The 27,408-nt window shown below is 41.7% G+C and overlaps 1 protein-coding gene across 2 annotated transcripts in view; it reads left to right on the top strand.

Annotated features, from left to right (window-relative positions):
- The first annotated feature begins 2,180 nt into the window (after positions 1–2,180).
- LOC139468606 (RYamide receptor-like) overlaps positions 2,181–27,408 on the top strand; it is a 53,600-nt gene continuing 28,372 nt past the window's right edge. For both annotated transcript variants that reach the window (XM_071250726.1, XM_071250727.1), the window contains exon 1: positions 2,181–2,449. The gene's annotated coding sequence lies outside the window, so the exon portion shown is untranslated. The remainder of the gene's footprint in view (positions 2,450–27,408) is intronic.

The following is a 27,408-nucleotide window of genomic DNA, read 5'->3' as shown; positions in this document are numbered from 1 at the left end:
TATGACTCACAATGAAAATGATAATTTAATACAGTTTAAAATGCAACAAAATTTAAAATTTAAAACTTCCATACAATACAATAGAAAAAACAGCATATTGACTGGTGGACAGGGAGCCATGGTGATGTGACGGACTATGAACTGGTAGACAGGAAGTCATGGCGCTGTGTCGGACTATGTCCTGATAGAAAGGGAGTCATGGCGATGTGATAGATATGTCCTGATAGACAGGAAGTCATGACGATGTGACGGACTATGAACTGGTAGACAGGGAGTCATGGCGCTGTGACGGTCTATGAAGTGGTAGACAGGAAGTCATGGCGATGTGACGGACTATGAACTGGTAGACAGGAAGTCATGGCGCTGTGTCGGACTACGTCCTGATAGAAAGGGAGTCATGGCGATGTGATAGATATGTCCTGATAGACAGGAAGTCATGGCGATGTGACGGACTATGAAGTGGTAGACAGGAAGTCATGGCGCTGTGACGGACTATGAACTGGTAAACAGGAAGTCATGGCGCTGTGACGGACTATGAACTGGTAAACAGGAAGTCATGGCGATGTGACGGACTATAAAGTGGTAGACAGGAAGTCATGGCGCTGTGACGAACTATGAACTGGTAAACAGGAAGTCATGGCGATGTGACGGACTATGTCCTGGTAGACAGGTAGTCATAACAATGTGAAGGACTATGAACTGGTAGGCAGGAAGTCATGACGCTGTGACGGACTATGAACTCGCCATGACTCCCTGTCTATCAGTTCATAGTCCGTCACATCTTCATGACTCCCTGTCTACCAGTTCATAGTCCGTCAGATCGCCATGACTCGCTGTCTATAAGGACATAGTCTATCACATCACCATGTCTTACGGACGCAATCAGTAGTGTTAACTGACTAATCGCAGATTCTACCACTGATAATTAGGTTTCTTATATTACATTGTCACAGACCGTCATCTGCGCGTGATTGGTGTACACATGGCGATATCCTTCCCCTGCTCTCAGGCTCCTGATGTGACATGCATATATTTCATTGGGGAAAGGTTACAAGAAGCGTGCACATATTTCGTGGAGCAATTACCAGCTAATTATAAGTTGTTAACATAAATGTAAATTGACTTGAAGGAGTTTAAAACTTCGTAATTTCTGAAATTACCATGACTATTTCTGAATACTGATCACGTTTGTGAATGTCGCATGAACTCGATCATGGAGTTGAAGCACGTATCTCCAACATGGCAAGGTGAGTGAGTGAGTGAGTGAGTGAGTGAGAGTGAGAGTGAGCGTGGGTGAGTGCGCGAGCGAGCGAGTGAGTGAGTGAGTGAGTGAGTGAGTGAGTGAGTGAGTGAGTGAGTGAGTGAGTGAGTGAGTGAGTGAGTTGGTGAGTGAGTTGGTGAGTGAGTGAGTGAGAGTGAGTGGGTGGGTGGGTGGGTGGGTGAGTGAGTGAGTGAGTGAGTGAGTGAGTGAGTGAGTGAGTGAGTGAGTGAGTGAGTGAGTGAGTGATATTTTAGGTGAACCTGGTGCAGGCCTGCAACTTGCTTGAGCACGTTTTTTTAATTTTTTGTTGACTTTTCCTTGTTGGGTGAGGGGGGGGGGGGGGGAACAAATCAAGAGTCACAATCGGGGCGACATGTGGAGTGGGGCCCAACTCTACACAGCATATTGCCGCGCCTAGCGATGTGCTATTGTCCAATCTAGCGAGGTGCTGTTTTTACACGATGCTTAATATTAGCTTTGTTTCAAAACGTGCCCTCTGCAGCTATCAATTATCACCCGGCCACGAGCTGAGAATATCCACAGATCAGCCGCACAGATTCCGTCCGTCCAAACCACCAGCTGGGCTGTGCTACCTCCTCCGCCGTGAAACTCCGGAGAGAGAAAATGGTTTGAATGCAGTGAAGTCAAATACGTTTAAGGCATGAACGGATGTCGATACGATTATTTGATGCCGTTCTGTGATTGGCTACTATGGACATAGAACTCTTACTGGAGATATTTAAGGTAGCTACACAAGGCGGAAACGCTCACGAGAGACCATTACACTTCGATCTGACAAATCCCCGCTTCCCACGTCTCATCGGGCAATAGTTCTTGTCTTTGATTGGCTTCGGCTATTGGTGTCACAGCGAGGGGGAACACGGATTTTCTGTTGCACGGAGCACAAGGAATACCGTGAGTGACACACAGACACACGGCTAGCCGAGGCTGTGGGTGTAAGGTTGAAACACACGTCTCCTTACTACCAGTATTCTGTAAAACCTTGGATAGATTTCCGGAACTGTACCCCTCCCAGTGAAGGGGCTGTGAAGTGTATGGAGCCCCTGTGTTGAAAGTTGTCAACTTTGTGTGGCAGCAAATGCTGATAGTGGGAGAGTTGTGTGGGAGCCGGAGCCAAGTCTCAGGGTGCCACCCTGCAGCCCGGGGGAGCCGCGATACGTGACCCAGGTAGGGGAAACACACATATATCTCACACAGAGCAATACAGGGGATAGCTGTATGTACTTAAGGCATATCTAGTTTATATAACAGGTGTAACCTTTATTTGTGTTTGTTTCCATTTGATGCGTTTCTTAATATGAGGATAATGTTCTCATAAATACGATTTGAAACTGGTAGATATATTATGATGTTGTTGTGAAATGACTAACAGACGTTAGTGTGCATTATTTAGTACTGACGTTGAAAAGTTGAAATGTAAAAAGTAAAAGTTAGTTAATATCTTTCTCACCTGTCGAGTGAACGAATGTTTGATGGTGGCAAAAGATTGAACACATAAGAAATGACAAGATAGACGTCAACTTCTAAGTAATGCCTATCAAACAACATAAGAAATGGTTATTCGATGTTGTTGTTTTTAAGTAGGGTATCATAGATGTGTTTTGGGCCTTAGGTTTCAGTGTTATTTTATAGCCTATGGGACCTTGATGGATTATGTCTGTGAAAGTGTTTATTGGGGGGATGGGGGTCCCTGTATCTTTAACAGGAAAACCTTTTTGTGGCATCACTACCTCATATATTCATTTATATATTTCATGTGTATACGAGTTTGAATATAACGATTGAACCAATTCTTGAATTAATGCGCGGGTCACTATCAAAATTATTTATACGTAACTCTTTTTCGAGCAAATGTTTTGATTCAAATTCAACATTACAATACTGAGAAATATTTAAGCTTGTCTTATCAGAGCGGCATAATGTGTCGTATGTTATAAATGAGATGATTTATTATAAATTCATCAATGAATATTGGTCTGGTGACCTATCTACATTGTGGGTAATAGTGGTGGGGATTCATGGAGAGCCCAGTTGGCAAAACTCTTGACCTGTCGTTCCACCTCGCCCAAGTGACGGGTAATGTTTTGATGACGTTTGTATTTTCAAGTGAATAATTCCTTATGCCCCACATCATATCATTGAGAAAGACACAGGTCTTCGTCTGACATGTTTCACTGATATCCCCGGGGTGGGTGAGTAAGGGCGGGGGGGGTCTGGGGGGGGGGGGGGGGGGTGGTGGAGGGTGTGTGTGTTTGTAACTCCATCCTAGGATATAAATGATGCATATTGGAGGAAGACCTTTGTTCTTGTCTTTCCAGGTTTCCTAATACATGTATACACCTAAGAAACGCAGGTAGAAAGATAAGAATATGCACTTGTACTCGCACACTGAAACTCGCCAGGGGCAGTGTCCCACCTGAGAGGAATATACTTGTTTTGATGTGACATGTCGTGAGGGCTCGAGCCCTGATTCCTTATGTGGAAGAGACAGTTTCAGTGAATGGCGGAACCGTGAGTTGTGCATAATGCTGTGAAGTGGACGTGCTCTGTGTGTTGTTGCTGTCGGAGGGGTGAGACACGTGGCACATGTACTCTGTATTGGTCCGTGAACACAGAGTTGTCTTGATTATGTGAATGTGACGTATCGGCACGTGCTGATACATACAAGTATCTCTTCCAGTAGCCACATCTCTCCCCATTGGTTCTACACTTTCTACTATACCACCTGATGATACAGAGATATACCAGAGTTAACACTGCCCCGATGTGCATTGTCATAGCGATAGTATGTCCTCGTCGTGGGATTGTGCTGGGAGACGGAAGGTGCGCCTTGCCCTATCAGTCTTTCTGAATGAGAACCGTGACTTGCTAATGGAATTGAAGGTTTAATCACATACTGCAATTATCTAGATAAAATCGTATCGACACCGAAGACGACGGGGCTAGTGTCTGGGGAGCCTGTGTGGACACACCGATCCCTGCAGAGTGCGATGTTCAACAGTACATGCTGTGGGAGAGTCGGGGAATAGCTGCATACAAACTGTGGTGTGAGGTGTTTGAGTAATGGCGAATGACGAAACATCTGCTGTGACATTGCGAGTAACAGCACAAACGACAAAAGAGGGAACTGACGAAATGATAGTGTCAGTGTCATGACGTTAAAATGTCTTTAATAATTGATTTGTGTCGGGACGTGAAAATGTCTAAACAAAATCATTTCGGGCGTGTAGATCAATAGCTGGTGTGTCCACAGGCAGGACACATTGATGGTATACTGTTGATCAACTTGTGTATGGTTGCCCCTGGTATTGCCTGCCTCTCCGACTGAAGAGCTACCCCAAACTGGGCTACGTTGGAGAGTGCTGGGTCTCAGGCGTACTACCCCCGCCCGCGAAATTCCCACAGATGCTCTGTTGCGGACATGGCAGGGGACATGGCAGGGAACATGGCAGGGGACATAGCTGGCCTGTCCAATGCCCACCTTCCTATCGGAGATAATAGGGACTACCTGGGCACGATATGGTCTGGCATTGCCATTTTGCAGTCAGAAATATATGCCGATAATTCTAGCGAATGGAAGAACAACGGGACGCAACATTTCGTCCACATATCGCTGGCCAGTCAAATGTCCATTCACAATAACCGAATCAGTTCATGTGTCATGTGTGATACCGCCCCACACCATGTGACTGCCGCCTCTATACCGATCATGGTCAAGAATTGTTGCCCTGGAATACCGCTCGCCGCTACGTCGCCAACAACGCTTTCTGCCAAAACCTTGATTCCCCTGTATATAGGGTGTAACGTCCAATGGCGCACATCCCGTCCGTGGTGTTGCCTAGCCCACCCTATTCTTTGCCGCCTATGGTATACTGTTAGGGGCACACTTTACTTTCTCAGACGGGCTGCATGGAACCGGTTTTCAACGGAAGGTGTTAAATTCGCCTTCCCGTTAGGAGCTTATTCGAATCTTTTGCGTCTAGGTGTTGGATTTTAAGGGCCTCCCACGCCCCCGTCACATTGCAACACCAACCCCCGTGTTACCCAAACATTCGGGAAACTTGGGATAAACCTACCCCATACCTCCTACCCTAGACTAACATTTAGTCTCTGAAATCTTATATTACACAATATCCTTCTTGACTCTAAAACATATTTCACTATGCTGATTTCAGAATAGAGCTAACTTGAGCTGGCCAGACTTGCCTTTGTATGCATTTCTAGATAAAATAAATATAGTCCACGGTCATGGTGCAGGACCACACCTACCCCACAACCCACAACCCGCCGCTTTGTCTGTTCACTGGAATATGCTCTCGAAGTCACTTTAAGCGCGTGCTAAGTTCAGTTGCATTAGTGATAGATGTTGTGTTCAAATACAACGACTCGGTATTGTGGATGTACACCTCAACGACAACTGCATCCTCATCATTAGTTGCCTTATTTTTGGTCGGTTGTATATACTCTCTCACTCAGTGACCTTATCACGTGTGACGTTATTGAGTGAAATAACCTGGAAGATATATACAGTGAGCTGGAGCAACTGCTTGTGGTATTTGAATCGCCTTGGAACAATCTACCTATTCGCAATTTTCTATTTTATGATGTTCTAAAGTTTACGAAATAGGGAGCAAGCTTCTCATTTCTTTCCACGTGGACGCCGCACCGCGTATCAGTAGCTAATAACGAGCATTAGAAAAAGCGCCATGAGATGATGGATGAAGTCTGACAAGGAGATGAATGAAGCTGCGCGTGACCTTCAGCAGTGGGGGGTAACGTCTTCGTGCCTCACGGCTGCAGCTTGAACAACCTGTTATAGTACGCGCTCTACACCCTGCAGATATATACTGAAACGCCATGATTATTTCTGTACATATTCACAATCAATGGTTTCAGTCAGAACACAACATGAATGTGAACAATTTTAAATAATACATACATATATAGATCATATATAGACCATATTTAGACCATATTTAGACCATATATAGACCATAAATAGACAATATTTAGACCATATATAGACCATATATAGACCATATACTTTTCTTACATGCCACAGACCCGTGGAGATCCGGGGTAGAATAGGTCTCCAGCAACCCATGCTTGTCTCCCCTCGTGGAGATCCGGGGTAGAATAGGTCTCCAGCAACCCATGCTTGTCTCCCCCCGTGGAGATCCTGGGTAGAATAGGTCTCCAGCAACCCATGCTTGCCATAAATCGCGACTAGTCTTGTCGTAAGAGGCGACAAACGGGATCGGGTGGTCAGGCTCGCTGCATAGGTTGATGCATGTCATCGTATCCCAATTCCGTGGATCGCTGATCATAATGTTAGTCACTGGATTGTCTGGTCCAGACTGGATTATTTACAACCCACAGTTATATATCTGGAATATCGATGTGTACGGCGTTAAACAACAAACAAATAAGAATATCTTACAGGTCACACTACATGTATCTCCATCAAAGCTGTGCTGCAGGGTAATATCTTGAAGAGACAGTAGTCCACATGTAAGTCTGTTGGTATTTCTCAGGACCGGAAACAACAAATTGTAATTCGAATCAGTGGTGCTGTGGTCACTGCCGAGGCTTGACGCCATGTACAAGCAAGGTGGGCTAAGGCTTGACGACATGTACCAGCAAGGTGAGCTGTGAGGCTTGACAACATGTCCCAGCAAGGTGAGCTATCATGCATGACAGCATGTACCAGCCAGGTGAGCTATGATCCTTGACGGCATGTACCAGCAATGTGAGCTATGAGGCTTGACGACATATATCAGCAAGATGAGGTATGAGGCTTGACACCATGTACCAGCGATGGCAGCTGTGAGGCTTGACGACATGTACGAGCAAGGTGAGCTGCGAGGCTTGACGACATGTATCAGCAAGATGGGGTATGAGGCTTGACGCCATGTACCAGCGATGGCAGCTGTGAGGCTTGACGACATGTATCAGCAAGATGGGGTATGAGGCTTGACGCCATGTACCAGTGATGGCAGCTGTGAGGCTTGACGACATGTACCAGCAAGGTGAGCTGTGAGGCTTGACGACATGTACCAGCAAGGTGAGCTGTGAGGCTTGACGGCATGTACAAGCAAGGTGAGCTGTGAGGCTTGACGGCATGTACCAGCAAGGTGAGCTGTGAGGCTTGACAACATGTCCCAGCAAGGTGAGCTGTGAGGCTTGACAACATGTCCCAGCAAGGTGAGCTATGATGCATGACGGCATGTACCAGTCACGTAAGCTATGATGCATGACAGCATGTACCAGCCAGGTGAGCTATGATGCTTGACGGCATGTACCGGCAATGTGAGCTATGAGGCTTGACGCCATGTACTGGCAAGGTGAGCTATGATGCATGGCGGCATGTACCGGCTAGCTGCAAGTTCAATTACTGCAAGCATGCCATACATCAGCTGTGGCCATTACACTCTGTGCATCAGTCATCCTTAACACGGTGTATTCTGAAGCCGCTTTTTAGGTTCTTTCTAGATCGGTATTCAGGACGCGCCAAGGAAAACGTCACGTCCTTTTTTTTATATCAAGGACGCATAAACTTGGCACTAACATGCAAATGTGTGTCACATACTTACGATCGGGAAGGAAATCGTTCTATCACGTCGTTGGAAGATTAAGCGATTATGATTGATGATATAATATTATGTTTATATTTGCCAGACGCTTGATTTTGCAGTCAAATTACCATTTTATATTTGGGGAGGAGTGGGGTGTGTGTAGGTGGGCTGGGATATTGTTTGTTTGTTTGTTTGTTTGTTTGTTGTTTAACGCCGCACTCAGCAATATTCCAGCTATATGACGGCGGTCTGTAAATAATCGAGTCTGGACCAGACAATCCAGTGATTAATATCATGAGCATCGATCCACACAAATGGGATCGATGACATGCATCAACCAAGTCAGCGAGCCTTACCACCCAATCCCGTTAGTCGCCTTTTACGACAAGCAGTCACCTCTTACGGCAAGCATGGGGTGCTGAAGACCTATTCTACTCCGGAATCTTCACGGGGGACAAGCATTGGTTGCTGGAGACCTATTCTACCCCGGAATCTTCACGGGTGGGCTGGGATTTTGTATCGATATTAGATTTTGTTTAGCTACAGCTACAAAACCAGTTAAAAGTTTGAATTTAAAACTATGATCCTGATTGTGTTTCAAGATAAACACTGTCTGAAGCGTCATTAGTTTTTGTAAATAATTTTTGGGGACAATTTTATTTTAGCATCCTCATAGCTTCCGGCACGCGAACGAAAAGCTGCTCTTCACAGAGAATAAAAGACTTGATGAGAATGTCAGTTTGTATCGTGGCACGGGAACGAAAAGCTACTCTTCACAGAGAATAAAAGACTTGATGAGAATGTCAGTTTGTATCGTGGCACATCGGGCGGAATGAGGGCCATACGTGTTACTTTTGTCGAGTTTCAATTCGGGAGAAAACATTAATGTGAAATGATCGATGAGTATTGGTTTTAGTAATTCAAAATATAGGAGCGATTGCCCTTTTATTCACAGTCACCGCATCATACTACGCATATAACGATTATCATATGGTAGTTGACTCGCGGCGAGCGAGGGGAACAGTCGATCGGAGTGGGGTGCGTTATCGAGTTGTATTATATCCCTAAGATCAATTTCCACTCTCTGCAAGAACCACGTAAACTATTCAGGACAAAATTAGTTAAGGCATGCTTAGATCGGCATCAAAACCTTCCATGAAGAGAACCCAATACAATCAATTTACTGTAATATTGGCGCTGCCAAACCATTCACTGCGCGCTTCTTGCATCAAGGATTATCAGTAGAAGCCTAGAAGGCTATCACCTCCATCGTTCCACCAGACTCGCGCCTCAGCTCAGTCATTGTCCCAAGGGCAGATGTATGTTTGCCTCTAAAGGAGGTCTAGTCGACTTATTGTTTCGGCCTGTAGGCGAACATGCTCCACTTGCTAAACTTCATGTGACACATGGAACTGTGGCAGGGACTTTGTGAAACATTCGTGACCAACTCCTGTTATTCCGGGACAAGCCGAATAACGACACGAGCCCCTCTCGTGGCCATGTTTGCCACCTGGTTCCGTCTTAGCGCAATTGTCAACTCGTTGCGTGATGGCTCACAGATGTTTTCTTATATATATGTTTCAGATGCAATTTAAAGTACATCGGGACGTGTGGAATTATACAGTATGATTTTACACATTTAACTGTGCCTTGGGTATATTTTAAGATGCAAGACATATGTAAAACCAAAACTTATTTCTGAGGGATTCTTTTTCTTTATTATTAGAACTTGAAAACATACGCGCACTCTGATTGGTTTGTCGTATTTTCGCACAGAACATTCATCGATAGAGGAATGAGTCTTCTTGCAGGTTAGGGAAAGGGGCGAGTGGTGACGAATGTTTGTGAAAGTCTCGATATCCCCGAGCATTGACTGGAACGACTGCTTCAATACCCGCCATCACCACATCGCCACATCACCACGTCATGACGGTGGCATGTTGATCCCCTGCACTGAAGACAGCACTATCGCATATCAATGTCACATCCCGCACCGCGATGCGATAAACCTCGGTGAACACAGACAGCATACAGACAGCATACAGACAGCATACAGACATCTCATCCTTGAAGCGGTTGGTACTTGGTGGGGCTGTAGAAACGGCGGATATCATAGCAGAATCCCACACGTCAATCGGTCTATAGAACTGTTTCACTTCTTCATATCGTGCTCCACACATCATTGTCCAGTAGGCCTCATCCATGATCGATAAATCAACTTAATTTTCAGCTTACAATTAAATCATACTAAATTTGAATTCCAAAACAACATAATTTCGTCGTTTTTTTCCGGGAGGATGTTATTCATATTGATATATCTGACAGTTGTATTAAGCGTGAACTGTTTCTAAGTGGTGTAGCGGGGTGATGTATGGTGTGGGAGACTATGCCGTACTGTTGCCAGCACCTCCTCAACAGCTGAATGCCTGGAATGAGCTCTTCATCAGTTTCTTATGAATACTGAAACTGCGAGCAAATAAACGTCAGTCAAATATGATTGTAAATTGACTTGACGTTGAATCAATTAATCATTTACAGAAACAAATAAATCTGATGAGCTGTTGTTTCGGCCAGGACGCCAAGTGAGGGAAGTGGGAATTATAAATGCAAATGTTCCATTATAAAACTGCATCAATTCAACAGCTTTGCATAATCAGCAGTTTATTGCCTATTCATGGAAATTAATGTTTTCTAATTTCGAAGATGCGGGAGTTATATGCCATGAATGTTTCATTCTTAACTATGAAAAAACGTAACCTGTTTAAAAATGGATTATGTATGAATATATGTATTCCGGATGTATATAGCGAGTATTTACTACACGCTTAATTACAAGTCTTGGTTTCGTGTTAAACACATTTTGTGAGTGAGTGATGCAGGCCAGGTCACCATTACATTTCCTGTCCAAATATCCTATATACACATGCGACAATGCACGTGTCAATTTCTTCAAACCAAAACCTGGGGATTTTCAATGTGACGATCATGAAAATATCACATAGGATTATTACACGAACATGATAGCAACAGATCAATGTTCACTGAGATATACCAGTTGTCGACTGTAGAACAATAAGACATCTGTTTTCAAAAAAAAGGAGCCTAGATTCATCTAACGAGCTATCAAATGTTCACCGTGGGCTGACGTCGATGATGCCAAGAACGTGATATCAAGAACGTTTTAGACTTCTAGTAATGTTTAAGAATTTTGTTTTTATTGACATTTGATGCGTACAATGTGATAAATAGAAGCTAAACTGAGACTATGACATTTTCTGCATACGTCGTAACAGCTTAGACTAGATGTAACTGCATCTTGCAAATGACTGTAATGCTAGACGTGTATGCGCTCAGGAGACAGCACCTCTCATCACTTCACTAAACACTATTGATGAACATCTCCATTAAAAGAAGTTATTTTCGAGATTTATTTGCACACCATATCTTCTTCCATTGATGAATGTCTGAGTTTCAGTAGATGACTAACATTCAGACAAGGAGAGTATGCCCAGTTCACCTTTAAATGAGATCACTACGAACATATACTTAACGCTATTGCAAATCACCCATGTGTATATGGAGGGTTGAGTTGGAGCCGTTCTTTTCAAAAACATGAAACTGTACAAACCTTCAGTCGCCTAAAACCACGTGGTAATGAACAGTTTTAATATCACTGGAAACAAGCTGCGAATAAGAATTTGTTACTTGCCCGTGAAGAGATCACCCGTTTAATAAACATACAGCTGTATTACACATTGTGTAATACCAAAACGCGTGCTTGTGTACTCTCGGAACACGTTTCACGAACAAATATTGAAAGCTCTCAACATCCCTTGGCTTATTCAACGACATTGCGTGTGGAGTTGATAGATCACTGAGAGGAGCTTGCTAGGCTGACGTCACGTGTCATTGTTTCGCCGATGGATCTTGCAACAAAATTCCACAAATTACGTCATCTGGTATTGTGACGTTTTTGTAAACTTTGAGGTGCAAGGCCCCGTTCCACAAGGCAATCGTATTGTAGCGCAACGACACTCGTTAGTCTAAGTTAAGGTACAATGAGTTGCCATAGTCTTAACCCTACGATAATGTTTGTGAATTCTAAAGGTGGTCCGTTGTATGGTATTAAATTCAAACGTTTCAACTTTTGACGTGTTTGAAATATTATTCTGTTAAACTTAATTGGACTATGCCGTGGATCGTGTGGATGTCAGCCTATTCATACTCAACAGTATAATTCTAAAAACGTTATAAATGACAAGTAATAAATAAAATACTAAACTCGCTCCGGTGAAGCTCGTCAGATACCACAACTATCCACGAGTTGGTTTTACACGGGAGCTCGTTTAGTATTCTATATATATTAAACGGGCAGGTAAACCTGATTAAAAAATATATTAACGCTATTGCAATCACGTATATGTATATGGAGGGTTGAGTTGGAGCCATTCTGTTCAAAAGTAGAATATGAAAATATTCAACTCTCATTTGCCTACGACCAAATGTTAAAGAACAGTTTTAATATCACGGGAAACAATCTGCGAATAGTGATGAATTAAACGGGCAGGTAAACCTGATTAAAAATGTTATGAATGAATGACGTGTGTTCATGGACCCATGGAAATAGCACCCGAACACAACAAATTGTCATTGTCTGCACGTGCAAGATGAACACATTGATTCCAAGTTCATTAACGGGTGACTGGGTGAATGTCCTGGAATATTACAGGTGGCTGCAAGTATGTCCTTGAGCCCAACCTGGAGTATTACAGTTGACTGGACACATGTCCTGGAGTATTACCTGTCACTGGACACATGTCCTGGAGTATTACCTGTCACTGGACACATGTCCTGGAGTATTACCTGTCACTGGACGTATGTCCTGGAGTATTACCTGTCACTGGACACATGTCCTGGAGTATTACCTGTCACTGGACACATGTCCTGGAGTATTTCAGGTGACTGGGTGGATGTCCTGGAGTATTACCTGTCACTGGACACATGTCCTGGAGTATTTCAGGTGACTGGGTGGATGTCCTGGAGTATTACCTGTCACTGGACACATGTCCTGGAGTATTTCAGGTGACTGGGTGGATGTCCTGGAGTATTACCTGTCACTGGACACATGTCCTGGAGTATTACAGGTGACTGGGTGGATGTCCTGGAGTATTACCTGTCACTGGACACATGTCCTGGAGTATTACTGGTGACTGGGTGGATGTCCTGGAGTATTACCTGTCACTGGACACATGTCCTGGAGTATTACAGGTGACTGAACGTATGTCCTGGAGAAATTCAGGTGACTGTGTTGAAGTCCTGTGTCATTGAGGGTACGGAATGAGGCACTAAGTTTAAACAGCATGGTGCCTGACTACCATTTTTGCTTGTGCAGGTTGGTATACGATGACTTTACATTCAACACGATTGTCTAAATTAGTGTGACATCGATATGAACAACTCACATACTCAAAGGGACCTCTGATTTTAATTCCTAATAACAGTAGGTCGTTATAATTATAAATACAACATATATACAGCTAATGAACGGGACCAAAAAGCAGTTCGTTATATCCGTCAGGTCGTTGTAAGCGTGTTGGTTATGAACGTAGTTTACTGTATTATCGCCGCTTCTGTGAAAACAAAGAACAGTTCCAATGTGTGTCCTTGCACCAACACCACGCTCCCTCCCACAGTCGGCTGCTGGCAGGAAATCGAATGGCTGTTGGCATCGTATAAGCAGATTGGCGGACACCTTTTGCAAATGCAAGATATTTGTGAGCAGAGAAATCAATGAGTCGGACCACGAGTGTTATTCAGAGTGATGTTATGCTTAATAGAATATGTTTAGTAGAATGGGATATCCTCAGTATTCTCTCCAATATCTTTGATGGTTCTCCTTCCCAGATTTACTTATTCAACTCAAGGTGTTGAGATGCAGACGGAGACGACGTCCCCATTATCGGATGGGAAGCTCGTACATGCTATTTGAACACAGCTATGAGCATCTCAACGGCACCCAGAGTACCAACTCGACAGCTGAGCATTTCGTCATCATCTTAATGATACTTCAGTGGAGCTCAGAATTACCTTAATGCATTTCTATTAAGGTAAAACGCGACGTTTCTATTCCGATTTCACATTCACACGTTCCTACCATTATGTTTTAAATGTCATAAACACTGATGGGTATTTCCATATCTATTATGAAAAAAACTGGGGTTTCTCTAGCACGAATAAATACAGTAGCGTTGTGTTTGTTATTTTGACAGTTTTCTGGAGCTAGACGTTTTTGCATACATCAGGAAACGCCCGCGATCTAATATTCATTAGGGCTGTTGAGTAGTTTCTCTTCCAATGCTCATATTATTCTATTTGTTCTAACTAAACCAGATAAGATGTACTGCAGAGCAACTGTAGCATACCTAGACTCATTTCATCTCACGTTTGGAGGAACTATTGTTTTCCGCGATAGAGATAGCTGTTGCACGTTTACCAGTGTAAACAAGAAGTCAGTGAATGACTCCGAGGCACACACTGGTGATACAGAAACTCGCATGCTCCGACGTTCATATAGCTCGGGCCTCACACTATGAAGGTCAAACTCACACAAGTGAAGGTCAATTCGTAAATGAACTCCTGCAGTCAGTCACTTGACGTCCACGGGCGTATGAACAACACTACACATTGTGACGGTACTGTATTTCCTAACATGTAGATAGTACCCCAATACATTCTTTGTTCCTAACGAGAAAAAAGACACACCGACATTTATTGGATGCGTTCCCCGTCCTGTCTACAATTCGGTCCCTCGTGGCGTCCGCTGATTGGGAACAGTTATGCTGGAATGTTCAGGATGTATTCGACATTTCTGTACGATAACTCACATCAGTAGTTGAGTGTGACTGACCATTCAATGATGAAACACTGAAGATCTCACCCGTCGCTACGACTGTGTGTGCCGTGTTCACGTCGTGAGCTGCAGGTCTGTGCATGACCGTTCTGTGTGGTAGTCCGTTCTAAAACTGTTCATCTCATCAGACACAAACTCGTTCATTTTCTACGCGATGTGTACACATAAACATGTCGACCTTGGGTCTTCTGTGCATACACAACTGTGTGCCAAATTGTTGGCAAGCACATTCTTTCAGGCCGACTATAGTAGACTTCATACTCAGTATGTAGCTCTACTTAAAACAACAACATGGATTTGACTGTGTATGTGTGTGGGGGGTATATGTATGTGTGTTCGTGTTCAGGTGTGTTAGAATAGTGTGTGTGTTCAATGCCCATCACGGACTCTCAAAGGTTTTGGACGGTGCAAAATTGCCAGAAGATCCATTCTTGTGCGACTTGTCTTGGCGGCGACATAGCAACTACGACCATAACATCCAACTTAAGATTGACTGTTTGGTTATGTTCAAGAAGAATTCGCTACTGTAAATATGACAAAGCCTACAAATGTCCTTACTGTCAGTCAGGCCACGTTCCTATCTTGCTAGTTCTGTTACTGTCACCATTCCCTCACACTCCGGGGCTGATTTATGTACAGAACAAACAGACAATACAACAATCGCGCCAGCACTGCTGATCACAAGAATTCCAAGGACAATAGTCCTGTCTGGACGTCGTCACTTAGTCCCTCTTCCAGCTTAACAGTGCAAGATAAGTAGGCATGCGACCCTCAATTATTGGTTATAATCAGATTCGTGCATTTCTGTGTTTGCTAACACCGTCTTTGTGGCTGTAATTGGATGAAGTACGGTATAGGACTGACAGTGCTGGTAATTGATGCCTAGCGGGTGGCCACGGTGGTCCTGGGGAAATAACAATGATAAATGGAGCGCTGTGTTGTAGCATGTCTAACTCAAGCATCACATCTATCATTGCTCAACAGATCAAACAATTCTCTTTGTTCTTCCTTAATACTGATTGACTATATAACACAAGGACGAGGGGCCACATGCATGAATAAGTTAATCATTTAACCAAAGCATGTATATATGACACACGTGGAAGGTAATGACATACCAGAGTGGATGTCCCAATACCAGCGTGGATGACCCAATACCAGCGTGGATGACCCAATACCAGCGTGGATGGCCCAATACCAGCACCATGCACAGTAAAAGCACTTTGTCCACTGGCGCACGTGAACTGGTGTCATTCAAACAACAGTACAGCATGTTTCCTTTGATCTAGTTGATGTAGGGACCGCGTTTTAATAACTAAACGGGGTTGATACGGTGTTAACACTTTTGCCACATTGCTGTTAAAGGTTTTCAGATGGTTACAGATTGGTGCTATCGAGGTTGAAGTTGCCTGTCACAGATACAGTTTGTAAACAATATGCCCACGACCAATTTCTTGACGAACGATGGCCAACTGCTTTTCAGCTGTCTATACCTTGCCACCAATGGTTTATCCTACAATGACGTGAACAAACAGAGAGATATTGCAATATTTCGTACCTTCTGTCATCACAAATCAACAGTTGTGTATTCAGGATTATCCTGATAATACAAAAATATTATTGTAACCACGGTGTATATTGTAACAGGAAAAGTACAAGATACCTTGTGTTGTCTTAAGAACCTGTTTCATGGCCTCACAGATGCACAAAGGTGTTGGCGTGTAACGTGACGGGAATACACTCATTCTTCTAACAAAATAAGGACATCGATTTGCCATTAGAGAAAGAAGCATTCATTTTCTGTCCTTGACTGGAATATACGTGTGAGTCGTTATTAGCAAGTCCAGAATACTACAATGCACTGGTATCATCATCATGTGGGTAATATCTTGTATAAAACCCATCTGATCATTCGTCATTGAACTCTTAACACCAAGATCATCACCTCATGAGACGGCTCGTGAACGTCCTTTCCCCAACTTATCACCGCCTCCACTCGTAATCCCTACAAATCCCTAAGAATCCCTACAAAGAGAGATATGTTGCTGGATCAACATTTTACAAATGTAAAACCAAATACTTGTCTCAAAGATTAACCTCAATGCTTAATACCACCACGGCAGGACGGTGTATATATTCACAGAAAATATTTGAGATGAGTCGAATTAATACCATCTGAATTTTTAAAAACTCAAAGATTTGCTTGGAGATGTTGCACTCCCACAAGATAACCAAGTTCAATTCTGTCAAAACATTTTGACACACTTGAGAAAGAATTAAGTTCCTTAGTCCATGGGACATTCGGTGTTGAATGTGGTCACCATAGTTACAGGTACATATCTATCTTCAGAGGTTGGGGACAAACTGTCAAAAAAAATGAAAGTAAATAACATCTGAACTTTACCTAGAATTCAATATGTGAAATGCTGTCAAAAAATCAACAGGACATTCGTCTGACACGAGACTCGGAATGGTCCATTGGGGGGAAGCGTCTCTCAACGGCCCAATACCTATTTATTGCTAAAGCTTCATAAACGTTAAATCTCCATATCTATGGGAATTAAACTATCCTCTACTTTAAACACAAACTAACAGACAAGAAATACCAATATTTACACGTCATGCAAGCATGATAAATAATGCTCTTTCAATAGTAGGGTCAATATCATTCTACACATGACGACACTTGACATACTTATTACACATCACCAGATCGTTTTTAACACACAATTCTTTTAAAATCGCATGCATTCTAACGACTACGACATATGGTTGATATTAAATTAAACTAACTGCCCCATGAGGAGATATATAAGTGACTGTCTCGTCACCTGCTCAGCCACCAGCCACACCAATGTAGTTTGTCATCGGACTCAGTTACGAGAAGGGAATCCGCTATAACCTTCACATGTTTCCGACAAAAGAAGTATTTGATGGCATTGTATCCAGCATCATTCACACTAAAACGGTTATTACCGTTAGGTAGAAATGACATTCACCCCAGGAGAGACGACAATCGAGAGACAGTCTCGACAAGGTCATCAGAACCCTGTTCTAACCAGCGGCAGCATAAAAACGATATGATACGCAACAAATAAAAAATTAATAAATATAAATATAAAAAAAAAAAACACCGGCAGCTACTTTCTAGTTCTACTTTCCTCATAAATAAATGAGTTTACATAATGAATATCGTTCAGGGTCCTGCACATATTTCAGTATATATTTATAAAGGGAGAAATATCAGTGTAACTCCTGTTAGCGGATGTACTGAGGGCATCGATCTCCGCGCTCGATAACTTACCATATATAGCTTATCAACCAGGATGAAATCTGTTTCAGAGACACACAATTAACCACTTCGTCAGGGCCACACAGTCATCGGTCACACAAAGAACTGTCCCTCCTTGTCGTCTGCAGAGAGGATGTGCAAACGAGGTCATTTCAATCAGTGAATCATCGCGTTAATGCGAACAGAATGATGATATATGTCTGGGTTCATTATATTTGTAAATACACGACGACCGCGTCTTTTGACGACCATTGATAGTGACGAGTAACACAAATAAATCATGTCCAGCCAGGTGGAACTACAGTTTGAGAGATATTTCCAACCATCTGGTACGGAAGTACAACTTCAAAATAACTAAAATTAAGTTCGGGACCATTTGTGTCACTATTTCTACAAACTGTCACTCCTATGACTTATCCAGGTGATTTCCAAGAAATGACTTCGTCCAAGCTCTGCAAATATGCAACAGATTGCGATGAAATAAAATATATATCTATGGAGGACTATTTCCTCAATTGTATTTTAAACCTATGTATTTTTAACCATTAATTTGAATTAGACAAGAATAAAAGTTAATATTTTTGAACCTGAGTAATATTTCTTAGGTTTATCGCTCCATGTGTTCCCGGCGCGGCATGTTCTCAGAAAGCTGACCTGTGTGTGCACAATTAGCTAATCATGCGATCAAACAGACAACTGATTTAATAGCGTTTTTGTCGTTATTGTAGAATGAACACAAACCTACAGTGTTGTGATATTTGAGGTCGCCTCACTGTAGATTCGATGCCGCTAAAGTGCTCGGTTCCACTGCATCCTCTTAATATCAGTAATTTACCTCTACAGAAGAGGACACTGATATGCTAACCCCCGTCAGTACATGTCCGGCCTTGCTGTACCTTCCTTATGTGGGTATGGATAATACCGCCTCCATTGTCTAGTGGTAGAGCGTCCGGGGTTCGTCACACCAAAAGACGTTAAAAGATGGTACTCGGCATTTAGGGGCTAAAGCAAGGACTGGACAGCTCAGAGTCAGTATACTGTGTCTGAGTGGGGTATCCATGTTAAACTGCTGCATGTATATGGACAAATACTCCCTGCAAGTACAAACACACACACACACACACACACACACACACACACACACACACGTGCATGCACGACGCTATATAAGTGCGATAATCTTGGAGGCGACGTTAAGCCACATTCACCTCATCTCACCTCACCTTCTTTGGATAGGTCTTTATACACACGGCCGATCAAGATCACTCCTATATTCTGTGGAAGAGCGTTTTTGTAACTCTCGTTACCACAGTCCAGTCTAGCCAAAGGATCTTCAAGATCATTTATAGCCAAGGTTTAGCGTCGTGTTTAAGATTGGTGCACGATCCAGGTTAGCTCTGCATTTCTATGAAAGAGGAGAGGTCATATTTTAACACTTTTCAGCAGTTCTATATCAACCCGTGACAGCATGTGTATATTAGGCATACAATTATACATAAGACCGTTCAATAGTAGCAATATATGTCCACGGAATGAAACATGGATAAGCCTTAACTTCATTTCCGCCCGGAATGCACCACGTGATTGCATTTACTACTGTTCTTCCTCTTTCTCTACACAAGCGGATATTTGGGGGTGATTCTCATCAGTCAAGAATTACGTGATATTTTCAAAGCAAATTTCCTGTGCGGGACACTATTTCCTGTGCGGTAATATTTATGTCAAACAATAAAACTGGAAAAACGAACCGATTTCTGCATGTCTTTTAGTGAACCTTTGACAGGAAATGGATATTTTCTCATATTGAGCTGACTCCTTATTGAGCTATCCTCTTGTTGAGCAAACCCCTTGTTCATGTTTAGCTGTTCATGTTTATCTGCAGGTGTCGCCTTGCATTGTTATCAACATGTTCGGTAAGCAGTAGACTTCAGAATACTAAAGGAAATTTCCTGCCACGAATATTGCATTGTTCCAAGGTATTTTTCCAAACGAAATATTCCAGTCAGACTTTTAATTAAAAAATGATCAACTTTTGCTGCTGTAGCTGAAAGAATATGTTACCTCAATACAACATCCCAGTCATGTACGTGTGTATCACTAGTGTTACTGTTACACACCACAGAATCACCTGTCCATGAAGAAATTAATCATTCTGAAAGTGGTGGATCCTGATGGGTGTACAACTGTTTACAACTGATGACACTTAGTATGCGCAATTCCTACCATGAACACATGTTGATTTAGTTGTCAAACTATTAACAACGGTTTACATAAGTATTTTTGATTGTTGCGTATGCTCGATGTAAAATATCTGACAGCCACTCTCTCTTTACATGACGACCGGTATTATAGCCATAACCGCAGCAGCACACGCGTGTCTTGTTGTCAAGAGTTGTCTGCAGCGAAACAGCACAATGGCATTTTAACTGTAGAGTTCCAGTGATCTGAAGGATCGAGCCACCGTTTGATCATTTGGCAGACACTTGTCAAAATGATACGTTAAACCTTACGTAGAAATTGTTAAAGAAAAGAATATTGTGTTCTTATCTACATTGTATGATACCATGTTCATAATAACACTTTGAAAACAAAACAAAACGATACGTATAGTGTGCAAGTTAACATGGACTTTGATGACTATGAAAAAAGCATGGCTGGTAAGTCAGATTTTTGGCCCCCTGACATCAGAAGTAGAGACTATGTACCTAAACACAGAATTGGTACAAATATTAGAAGTTGTGATATTATATTTCAGAATGCTTAATCTCATGTCTCTACCCGCATTTGTTCAAATGACTCTGTCCTTATTAACATGGAATGTACGTGGGGTCCTCCAAGGTACAGATTATATTTGTAAAACCTTATCAATGCCTGTTGACCTCGTTGCCTTACAAGAGCTCTGGCTATCGTCTGATAAGGTAAACTGTTTAAGATCATTTCAAAACATAAATTTAATCACATACAGAGCTTTACCCCCAAATGCGAGTTATGCACGAGGGTCAGATGGGTTAGCTGTCTTATCTAATACCCACACCAAGTGGAAAGCTATTCCAATAGCTATAAGCTCGGATTATGCAATAAGCGTTAAATTGTCACAAACAGGCTACTGTGATGTTTATGTAATAGCCAGTCAACTACCATCTACAAATGTGTTAAACTCTGTTTACTGTAATGCCCTTGATAAACTGATGGATATATATGATAATCTGTGTGAGTTAGGAACAGTTTTTACCTTTGGTGATTTAAATGCTGATGTTTGTAAGGCCAATCTAACAGCCCGGGATAAGCTACATAGAAATGTTACAGAAAATAGACATCTATTACATGCAGTAAATATGGTACAATTCGGAGGTCCAGGATACACATGCAGATCAAATCATAACACGTCTCGAAGCCTTATAGACTATGTTCTTGTACCGTCATGGCTACGGAACTTCATTACAGAGTGTTACATTATAGCAAGCTGTCCTTATGAAATATCTGATCACTTTCCTTGTCATATTCCTATGTCACAAGAAGGGCTAACTAGCCATGATCAAAATATAAAGCGAGTTATCCCTAAGTGGGAAAAAGCAAATAAGACTAATATTTCTATGTTTCAAGCAGAAATTCCCACTCCTCAGATCCACAAAATCTAGAAAACCAATGTGATATAATAAAAGAAATTATTATACATGCAGGTAACAAATGTATCCCACAAAATTTGTTTAAGCCCTTTCTGAAACCATTTTGGAGACAAGATGGTCTTGATAACGCGCATTATTGTATGAGGGTGGCTCGAAGAGCTTGGATTCAAAATGGTAGATCGAGAGATAAAGATTCAAACGAACGTATATTTTACAAAAATGAAAAAAGGTGTTTTAGACGCCTTTATCGCAAATCCAAAAAAAGTAAAAGGAAGGAAGTCCTTACAGAAATTGAAAAATCATCTGAACTTGATATACATTCCTTTTACAAAACTGGAAGAAAGCAAAGGTCACAAACTACAGATATAACAAAACTCAACAATTAGGGAGAGAGTGTCACAACACCCTCGGACATTTTTAGGGAAAATATTACTCTGATCTACCTAATCCATATTGCTCAGACACTTTTGATGAACATTTTCGAAAAGAAATATCTTCTTCCTTAGAACGTATTCACGAAGAAATAGGGGCACATGATGAGGAACTAGAAAGACAATTTTCTACTGTAGAAATAAATGAAACTGTAAAAACACTGAGTAGCAACAAGTCCCCTGGGCCTGATAAAGTTACAAACGAGCATATAATTCACGGGGGTGAATCTTTGATAAGATATCTGTGTGCCCTGTTCAATGCTATGTTAAGACTACAATGCATTCCCCTTAATTATAGACTAGGAATGGTCATTCCTATATACAAGGGTAAGAATGACAAATCGGATCCCCGAAACTATAGAGGTATAACCTTAACTTCATGCATTGGAAAGCTATTTGAAAAGCTGATTGTTAAGCACCTTGAACTAAAAATGATAAAGTCAAATCCTGATTTCAGTTCGGCTTTAGGAAAGAACATGGGGCAATAATGTCCGTTTTTACCTTTATTGAAAGTATTCAATTTTACAAACAGCGAGATTCTACAGTATATGCTGCTTTCTTAGACAATGAAAAGGCTTTCGACAGCATATGGCAGGACGGCATTTTTTATAAATTACACCAAATGGGTAAAAGAGGAAATATATGGAAGTTATTACACCATAGCTATACAAATAGCCATGCTTTTGTTACTTATCAGGGTGAACAGTCAGATATATACCATGCAAGACAAGATGTCGGACAAGGAAAGAGTTCTCTAGATCTCTGCTTGGTTCTTCTTAGTCTATATTAATGACCTTATAACAGCCCTTAGACAAGCAAATAATGGTATTTGTGTATTTGGTCTAGATATTGCAACTGTTTTGCTTGCAGACGACACAACTCTTGTGATCACCTCACCACGAGGGCTACAAAAAGCACTTGATACATTACATTCATATGCCTCAAAGTGGCGACTAACGTATAACCCTTCAAAAAGTAATGCTGTTGTCTTCTCTATGACAAAACAAAAGGGGTTAGATATTAACTGCAAACTTGGTGATATAAATATAACAACCTCTGACTCTGTCATGTATGGTGGCATACTACTAACACATAACCTGTCATGTAAACCAAGTATTGAAAAATGTTGCCAAAAAGCAAGACAAAGTATTATTTCGTTAAAAACTGTGGGACTCAACAGTTCTGAGCTACATCCAGCTACCAGTGTAAAAATCTGGTTAAGAGTGATATTAAAAACACGTTTTTTATGGCTGCGAACTGCTCTTTGATATGAAGGGTCAAAACATTAATGTCATTGAAAATACTCAACGCTATTTCGTACGAACTGTACAAGGACTTGATAAAAGATCTCCATCAGAATCCACTATTTCTAATCTTGGGCTTTGGACAATGATCAGCTATATAGACAAGTGTAAACTTCAGCTGCTTGGCTGCTTATGTAACTTAACCTGTAACAATTTTGTTAAACATCTTTTTTGTGCATACATTGCAAATACAACTAATCCTAAATCTGTATGTGGAGATTTATTATCAGTTCTTAACAAGTATAACCTACGAAACAACCTTTGTACATATGTAAGCGAAACAAAGAGAAACTGGAAGTAACTGGTTAATAAAACCATTCATGAATATGAAGAAAAATGTGGTGCAGAAAAGTTTCTGTCAATACAGGTCTTTCACGCTTCATGCTAATACACACAAAGCTTACTCACCATATATTATGGCAACTAGCATATCTGTACCCAGAACAGACGTCAAGTTTAACATTTTGTGTTAGAGTTTCATCACGAAACAAAACTTCCAGGGACTGTTTTTCGTGTAACAATCATGCCTTTAATTATGATAATCACATCATATCACATTGTGAAGCTCTACTGCAGGAAAGAAATGAACTGTTTTAAACTTTTATTGATCTGCTTGATGTTGAAACTTATGTCCAGTTGGAATTACAAGATGAAGAAGATATGTAATCATTTTTCTTTGGTGCTGGTACTCACTTCTCACAATGTATTGATATAGTTACATGGGAATCTGTTATACTGATATGTTCTGCTTATGTACTTACACTAAAGCCTTACCTTGATTATGTCATCTGATCCAACCTTTTGTACTGTGTGGATGGCATAACACTGGTGCTACTGTCTTTTATTGACAATGTATATATGTACAGGAAATATGAGTTTGTGTGAATACGTTTGATTAATTATGTATAATCTTCGGATTAACTTCTTTACTGGATTAACTGGAGGAAATAAAGAATCTCTCTCTCTCTCTCTCTCTCTCTCTCTCTCTCTCTCTCTCTCTCTCTCTCTCTCTCTCTCTCTCTCTCTCTCTCTCTCTCTCTCTCTCTCTCTGAAAACATACTCAAACGATATATCAATTCTTAAAATCATATGGCATTAGCTTTTGAGCTTGTAATTAACTTCGAGATTATTTCGTCTGAAACATTCACAGTGTTTCATTACTAACAGCGAATTATATTACGTCCACAGAAATAACTGTGAATGAATAGATTTGATATTTATTATGATAGAAAACGTATCGTGTTGGAAACCCAAATTGGAAAGGTTCACAGCGAAATGTTTAATTATATCATCGTCTCGAAATAAAGAAATATGTGAATCTGTACTGACCAGGCACTGTTGGTAGCATCAGTACAGTGCATTTTGTGGATATAATATTTTAGGCTATTTTCAGGATTTTGTAAATGCCATTACAAAACAGGTTTGTAAAAAAAACTGTCCAGGCGAATACAGTCCTTGCTTCTGTGAATATTTTAATGCTGTAGCCATTGCAAACACGCGGATGTTGTGGTCGATGTTTGATCACAATAATGCTGTTGCGGATAGAGACACGCGGATGTAGTGGTCGATGTATGAAAACAATAATGCTGTTGCGGATAGAGACACGCGGATGTAGTGGTCGATGTATGAAAACAATAATGCTGTTGCGGATAGAGACATGCGGATGTAGTGGTCGATGTATGATCACAATAATGCTGTTGCGGATGGAGACACGCGGATGTAGTGGTCGATGTATGAAAACAATAATGCTGTTGCGGATGGAGACACGCGGATGTTGTGGTCGATGTTTGATCAAAATAATGCTGCTGCAGATAGAGACACGCGGATGTAGTGGTCGCTGTATGATCACAATAATGCTGTTGCGGATAGAGACATGCGGATGTAGTGGTCGATGTATGAAAACAATAATGCTGTTGCGGATGTAGTGGTTGATGTATGGTCACAATAATCCTGTTGCGGATGGAGACACGCGGATGTAGTGGTCGATGTATGATCACAATAATGCTGTTGCGGATGTAGTGGTCGCTGTATGATCACAATAATGATGTTGCGGACCGAGAAACGCGGATGTAGTGATCGATGTAGGAATCACAATAATGCTGTTGCGGATGGAGTCATTAAATAACCATCAAATAGTCAATTCCCTTACACTGTTTTACCCACCTGGACTAGAAATACAGGAGACCAGTGAGAACGCCTCATCTGTTTCATATTCATATCTAGGCATAAAGATTCAGAGTGACAAAACACTCTCCACAAGACTGTATGACAAGAGGGATGACTTCAAGATTTTCCAATAGTCAATTTTCCCTTTAAGTCGAGCAAAACACCTGCAGCTCCAGCTTTCAGTGTATACATTTCACTTCTCTTGAGTTACATTTGAGAATGTAGTTTTCAAGAAGATTTCAAAAGACGTTATGTATCTCTTGCTCAAAAGCTGTCTGATCACGGTTACAACAATCAAGGCCTCAGTAAAGCTTTCAAAGGTGTATGGTACACATGTGAAGTACATTTCCAAATGTAAGGCATCAGTGACAAAAATGTCCTATGCAATTTCCTATTCTTGCCTTTTAGATGAACAGTTGACCTGACTTTTCATGTGTTTGTGACGGGTGCCACCGGGAGGGCAGGATGCGCTCACCATTGTGCGAACACCTGGTTTCATCGCTAGCTGATAGTGATTCATAAACACCTGCTCCTGATATTGTCGGAATCATACAATCGACTGTGTTTTTGGCAGACATTGTCCATGAATGTGGAAAGGGTTATGTCGCTTCTCGTTTAGATGATCCTGGCACAGTCAGGCTGGTTAGGCTCATTATCAGCTCAGGGCCCTTGCCCCCTCTACACGCAGTCTAGACAGCGAATGGGACTTCTCCCATGAAACGCTGCCTAGTCGAACCCACCCAGATCTTTTCGGAGAATGTGAAACTCCCCAAAACTGCAGCCTTCTGCATTACCCAGATTGTCAGAAGGGTTGTGTTCCTGGTAGAAAACCCGGATACTCTCCCAATGTCAGTCAACAGATTGGGAGGTACCTAACCTAGAACAATTGGGAGTTGGACAACTTGGTACTTGATAAGCAAGCGTGGCATTTCAAAAGCGAGGTCTGCAAATGTGCAACGTTTTTCCTTAATCTTGTCAATCGCATTAGTGTCAAAAGTGACAGAAAATTCATTAATATAAATGATTTCATTGGATTTATCAAAAAAGGACAAGATCAGGTTTTATGGCCTTGATACGTCTGAGGCTGTATACGGTCCTATTTCAAAGAATTTGGTATTGATCATTTTCCACGACGCCTTCTACATATCCTGGGTTGTGCCACGGATGGACTTATGTGTCAAATCCACAAGCATTACGAAGACAATGTCGCTTAAGATACTGTATTTGTGCTAAAGCCGGGCATCCACTGACAATGTGTTGGGAAGTCACTAAGTTCATTGCATATAATTTACATTTAATATTTACATTTTGATGCAAAATCACACATTTGACGGTTTCGAGTGGGAAGTGACTGGTCCTGAGTAGCAGACAGAAAGTCTTCTGTTTCACCTATCAGACCAGCCCACTTCGTACAAGGGAAGGACTCTTCAGGGTTACTGATCTTCGCAACACACTGCACATAAACTCGATGCAGTGGTCGTTCACATAGCCTCTACTTGAAAAACTGAGTCTGGGGCGATTTGAGACACTCGCTTTGTTGACACTCAATTCTGCACCGTTCAGCAGCACAGAACCATCAACAAAATACACATTGACATTGGGACCCGCCCAGAAAACTATGGAATGAGTTTTCTCATGAGTTTTGACATGCTTCACAAGAGGATCATCAAACAAATACATGTGTGCAAAAGTGGACTGAACAATTCTATCATGAAGATGATTGGTAAATATAAGCGATTGATGAAAGTACGAGGGTGGTGGGATTTATTGTTTGACATCAATCTTCGTGTAAGGGTGTCAATACCCTGAAATTCTTGTTTCG

Source organism: Haliotis cracherodii, unplaced genomic scaffold, assembly GCF_022045235.1.
Source record: "Haliotis cracherodii isolate W230 unplaced genomic scaffold, xgHalCrac1.p SCAF_2, whole genome shotgun sequence".
Lineage (NCBI taxonomy): Eukaryota > Metazoa > Mollusca > Gastropoda > Lepetellida > Haliotidae > Haliotis > Haliotis cracherodii.
The sequence above is the reverse complement of the archived record's forward strand: the minus strand, read 5'-3'. Positions and strand labels throughout refer to the sequence as shown.